Consider the following 6,000-nt stretch of genomic DNA (forward strand, 5'->3'; position numbering starts at 1 on the left):
CGAGAGGCACGTCCCCCGAGAGGCGAATGAGGGAAAGTGAAAAAAATAAATAACTCCAACAGAGGGCAACAAGAGCCATTGTCTCGGCGGCGTCCTCAGCAAGGAGCCTGGGCAAATATTGGAAGAATGAGCGGGGGCGTTCAGTGGAGCTCAGACCTGCTTAATGACACAGTGGGAGCGAAGCCTCGACTCCCTCCGGTCCACGGATACCCAGTGAGCATGCACCAAAGGGGGGCGGGTGGAGAACCCCGAGACTTCTCAGAAGCACTCAGGACATGGGGCCTGTGGTCATGACGACTGACCCAGGTGGCCGTGGGCAGTGCTGGGGGGGAGGGGCAGGGGGGAGCTGGGGCTTCGTGGGGGACAGGCTTCCTGCAGGAGGGGGCATTTGACTTGGCCTAGGGCAGGTGAGAGGGGGAGGGGAGGGGAAGATGTTGGAATCTGAAGTCTGAGCTCCCTGACATCACATCAGAATGCTGGGTCCAGAAGCCATCCCAGGGGGAGTGCCAGGGAAGCCAGGGCCTGGCCCCGGGCCCAGTGCCTGCTGAGCTCCTTCCCTACTACTCCCCATGGCACCCAGAACTGGGTGTGCCCAGCCTCCCAGCCCTGCTGCACCCTCACGGGCTGGTGTCCCATGTTACTACCTGCAATTCAGATGGGGGCAGACAATCCAAGGGGCTTCAAGGTGATGGAGGGAACAGGTGCAGTGAAGGGGGGTGGGGGGTGGGGGGTGAGGTGGAATTAGCTTGTGGACCTGGGACAAGTTTGGCCTCACCTAAGAACCAAGCCCTCTTGGATGTCATGCCCCACCAGAGGGTCTCCGGAAGATGTACCCAGATGGAGTGACCCCCTGGTGAGAGCCCAGGGCTGTTCCTACCCAGGACGGATAGCTCACAAGACCTGGCCGTCAAACTCAAGCCAAACCAAACGGACTGCCCTGGAGGTGACTCCCATGCACGGTGACCTGTACAGCATGGGGCTGAACTGGCTGTCACCTTTCCAGATGCTGAAGGCCACGTCCTGCTCCCTTGGAGGGACTGGGGCTTCCAGCGACTGACCCCTGGGTTAGCAGTCAAGTTCACAGCTCCTGTACCACCAGGTCTCCTTCCAACACCCCCCACAATCAAACCCCCTACCCCCGAGTCCTCTCAGAGTCACAGGGACCCTAGGGAGACAGCGTTTCCAGGATGGTCAACCTTGATGGGGACAGACCTGATCTCTCTGAGTCAGGGGGCTGCAAATTGTAGGAGGTCCAGGGGAAGAAAAGACAGCCCCGGTAGAGTGAAGCTGGGTTTAGAAAGGAGACCAGTATGTACAGGAGACCCCTGTGCTCCCTGCCCCAGCCCCCAGAAATGTTCAGGTTCCACCCACATCCCTCACACCCCCACTTCACTGTACCTCCCTCTGGCTGATGACTCTTGTCCTGGTTCAGAGGCCACTGCAGGTGACAGGGGAGCCACCCTCATTCTCTGATGGGGATGCCACCGCCTCTCAATCTCAGCGGGTGGCCCTGAGAATCAGCTCCAAGGCGCCCCTCCTCCCACCACCCTTTCTATACAGAGGTTCAGGATCCCTCCCTGCCTGCAGCCCCGACAGCTGGATCCCCTTTCCCTGTACTCCCAGAGGCCCTGGGCTTGCCTGTTACCACACAATTCCCCTTGGAGCCCTGCTGGGCCTACCCATAGGCCCTCTGGACTGGGAGTCTCCATGGGCCAGGACCACCTCGGACAGCCTTGTAGTGCCAGGTTTATGTCTGGGACATGGCAGCTAGCTAAGGAATGTTGGAAGGGAGAGGGGAATGGGAAGGAAGGGAGGGTGAATGGGTGGGTGGGTGGGTGGATACTGCATTCTGAGGGGCTGCTCTCCCAAGTCCTTCCTTCCCTGAGATCCAGGACCTCTCTGTGGAGGCCTCTCCCCGCCTGCCTGCCAGCACACCACACAGGAAATGAACCAGAATAGAAGCACCTTTTTCTTTTTGCTCTAAAAGATGCAGGGATTGCTTTTACAACTTTGCTTTTGAAGATGCTTAAGCACAAGCAACTTAGCTGAGCATTGACTAGGATTGCTAGACCCTCAGGACACAGACTTGAAGGTGAGAAGCAGCTAAGCCAGTGGTTCTCAACATGTGGGTTGTGACCCCTTTGGGGGTCAAGCGACTCTTTCACAAGGGTCGTCCAATCAAAATAACAGTAGCAAAATTACAGTGATGAAGTAGCAACAAAAATAATTTTATGGTTGAGGGGCCACCCCAACATGAGGAACTGTATGAAAGGGTTGCGGCATCAGGAAAGTTGAGAACCACTGTTCTAAGCGATCCACTATTTTCAAATAGACTGCCATCTCTATAAGCCATGCATCTGGTAGTCCGTGCTTATGGGTCATAATGGGTAAGTGTTTCACGTAACATTCAGACCTGCCCATTTTTCAGTTTCCTTGTCAAATTTAAGAGGCAAGAGTTATTTTGTTTGTTTGTTGACATCTCAAACTTTCTTGGAAGGTTCCTAGGTCTTGGGCCCCGGGGCCTCTCCAAGGCCCTGCCCACATTCACAGCCCTGGCGGGAAGTCTCTGCTGGGAGCCAGGCCCTGCCTTCTCCAATGGGAAGGCCAGCCAGCGGTGGAAGACGGAGACACCCCAGGGAGCTGGCTCCTGGGCAGGGTAGTGCTTCCAGGAGGGTGCCCCTCCGAGGGCTGTAATGTCCCCCCTACACACAGGTGAGCCAAGCCCAAAGCACCTTTTCCTTGTTTTCTCCAAAACAAGAGTGGGATCCCAGTTACCATGTAACCTGACAAAATAGCCATTCATACCTATTGGCACTATGTAGTCCGGATTCGGACCATTCGAATCTCGGACCCTTGCTCTGCCACATTCTGCGTGGCCCTGGCCAAGCTACTCAACCCTTCAGCCCCTCGGCATTCCCATCTATAAAGTGGGTTGTTGTGAGGATTAGCTGGGTGGGCTGGAGGAGACCACGAACAGTTGTTATTTGTCCTGGCAGCCAGGCTGCTGACCGTGGACATTCTGCATTTATTTCTTAGTCTGCTGCCTGTCCAGTCTCCTCATGCATTTGGCCCCTGACCCAACTTCTCAGACTGGCCAACTCACCTGCAAGGCCCAGCTCAGGTGACTCCCTCTAGGGGACCTTACCATTGTCCCCACCCCACCCCATCAGCTGCAAACTTAGCAAGCCCTGCCACCCCATATCCCCTGGGCACTCTGTACGTGCCTCAGCTTCCACTCAGCAAGTGGGAAGGAATGTCTGCCTCCCCCCTAGACTGTGAGTGTCCTGAGGGCAAGGCTGTATCTCTAACCCCACGCCCGGCCCAGAATTGGCATTCAGTGTGCTCAGGACATGTTTGGGAAATAAATGAATGAACGAATGAATGATTCTGTTCTTTTCATCCAGGCATTCCCTGGGGTCAATTCCACATTCTTGGTGTGGCAGAGTGGCTACAGACCACTAGAGGGCAGCAGAGTCTGGAACGAGCAACAGGTGTGGAACTCAGAGCTGGAGCTGGGAGGGGCTGGGGGCGGGCCTCAGGAGACTGGTCAGTGTGAGATATGAAAATAATAATAATTTCTAATCTATCAAGGGGTCATGAAGGTGGGGGTGGAAATGGGAGGGAGAGGAGCTGATACCAAGGGTTCAATAGAAAGTAATTGTCTAGAAAAGAATGATGGCGACCTATGTACAAATACGCCTGATACAATTGATGTATGGATTGTAGTAAGAATTGTAAGAGCCCTCAATAAAGTGATTTTTTAAAAAGTGCTCAGGACTCGAGGACCAGACGAGCTTAGTGAGAGGGTCAGAACTCACATCAGGGGTGAGGGCAGGCAGGACTTCCCTGGGCCCTGCCCTGAGCAAACTCTCAGAGCACAGGGGCCCGGGCCAGGGGACCTTTGAGAACACCCATCCACCTTCTCATTGGATGCACTCGCCCACTCCCTCCCTTAGGCCTCGCCAGTAGCCACTGCCCCACCTCACAGGAAGCTCGCTGCCCCGCCTGTGTGCCCACTGCAAGACTCTTCATAGCAGGTTACAAAGAACCCTCCCCCCAAAAAAACTCCATCCTGGTGTCTGGCCATGCTAGACAGGGAGTGGAGTGATGTGCCTGAGGTCACTCGGGAGCCCCTGGCTGAACCAGGCAGGAGTCCAGGCTGGGATCCCCACTTTGGGGCAGGCCTGCCTGGCAGGTGAGGCTCAAAATCAAGAATGGCCTCCTCCCCTGTCCCCCAGAGTCTCAGGTCTGCCCCACCCTGCTCTCCACCCCAGCGGATGCCTCACAACAGCACAACCATCTCAAGTGCAGCTGGCAAGGCCAGCCAGAGAGGCCACAGGGCTCCTGTGTGATCAGTCACACAGTTTAACAGTGGGGCATCTCCACATCTCTCTCCAGCCCAGACCTTGCTTTGTGCCCCTGGTTTGCTTGGCCACCTGTCTGCAGAAGGTCACTTGGCCTCCAATCCCAACCTATTGGCACCACTCACCTGGCTAGCTAGCTGGATGGAGCTCGCCCCACATACCCACTCTAGCCGCTGGGGTAGCCCCCTGCTGCCCCTTTCCCAATGCCCCCATCCTCTCCAGACTCTCATGGGTACACTTGTCACTGGCCAGCTCCAGTGCCCTGGTACTAGAACAGCTCCTCCACTGGCCCATCTTGGGGCATCCTCCTTCCTCTCCCGGCCCTTAGTAACTCGATTCTTCACCTCTTCACCACTGGTTCATGGGTGAAGAAAGCCAACTAGGCCAAGGCCATTTTAAGGACATCTGCTGGGTTTCTTTATATATCATATACAATAATAGTTATTAGTTGTGGTCATCAATAGCCCGTGTTGCTAATGTTTCAAGCAGCATGCTAAGTGTTTACATTTATTGCCCTACGACTCAGCATCGCCCTCGTTTGATAGACGAGGAAGAAACAGGATGAAAAGAAGCTATGTCACTCGCCCTGCGTCACACTGCCAGTAGGAAGCAGGATGATGATTCAAAACTAGGTGGTCTGGCTCCCGAGCTCACGCTCTAGGCCGGCAACAGCCCACCCACCGCCTGACCCTGTGGCTGCCAAGGCAGAAGCCCTGCCAGGGCTGGTCTTGGCCCGTCGCAGCACCCTCAGCTCACAGGGCTCCAGCCCCAGGCTTGGCTCCTTATGGAAACTGGGCTGAGCTCACAGTGGTACCCAGTCCAGAGGGGAAAGCAGCCAAGGAGCAAGCGAACCAATTAATCAATCACCTCAACTGTGTGCCATCTCCGAAGCCAAAAGAACAGGACCCTTTGAGGGAGGCTGACGGGGGTCCTGGTTGGGATGGTGTGTGGCAACATAATGGCTCCCTGAAGATGAGCACTCCGCCAACCCCAGAGACTGTCTGCAAGGCTGTGTGGTCGAGGGGCCTCCAGGCTGCAGGAAGAAGGAAGGTGCTGCCCTGATCGAACGGAGATCACCTTGGATAGTCCAGGCCGGCCCAACAGAATCACAGTGTGATATGAGGCTCAGCCTGAAGGGGGTGGCTTCAAAGAGGAAGGGATGGGGCCACGAGCCAAGGGAATGTGGCAGTGTTGATCGTCGGGTGGAAAGGGCCAGATGGATTCTCCACCAGCGCCTCCAGAAGGAAGCAGCTTTGGGGCCTTTTTGTGGTCTCTGCCTCTGTGTTGTCTGTTTTTCGGCGGAGGGATGGGTCTCTGAAGACAGCAACTGGATGAGTAATTTCCCGGGGGAATGGCAGGGGAGGCTGTGGGGAATGGGGAGTCAACAACGACGGGTCCAAGAAGGAAGACAACCTTCCAAGCTGACTGTGGTGGTGATCACAGAGCCCTCCACAATATGACTGAACCACGAATGGTATGATGGTTACAGCTCAAGAAAACGATTTTTTAAAAAAGCTATCAGGCACACTAAAAGAAGGAGCCAGCCTTGCCAACACCTTGATGTGACTCCACAAGACTCATGGGGGACTTCAGACCTTCAAACCCTAAACCGTGAGGGTGGCCTGGGAGGCGGGGG

The 6,000-nt window shown here is 55.6% G+C and overlaps 1 protein-coding gene across 1 annotated transcript in view; it reads right to left on the reverse strand.

Moving 5' to 3' along the window:
* Window positions 1-6,000, reverse strand: part of PAX5 (paired box 5) — a 197,055-nt gene that overhangs the window by 30,053 nt on the left and 161,002 nt on the right. The gene's annotated exons all lie outside the window — the stretch shown is intronic.

Source organism: Echinops telfairi, unplaced genomic scaffold (genome assembly GCF_000313985.2).
Source record: "Echinops telfairi isolate 266 unplaced genomic scaffold, ASM31398v2 ScPeMD7_7410;HRSCAF=8448, whole genome shotgun sequence".
Taxonomy (NCBI): domain Eukaryota; kingdom Metazoa; phylum Chordata; class Mammalia; order Afrosoricida; family Tenrecidae; genus Echinops; species Echinops telfairi.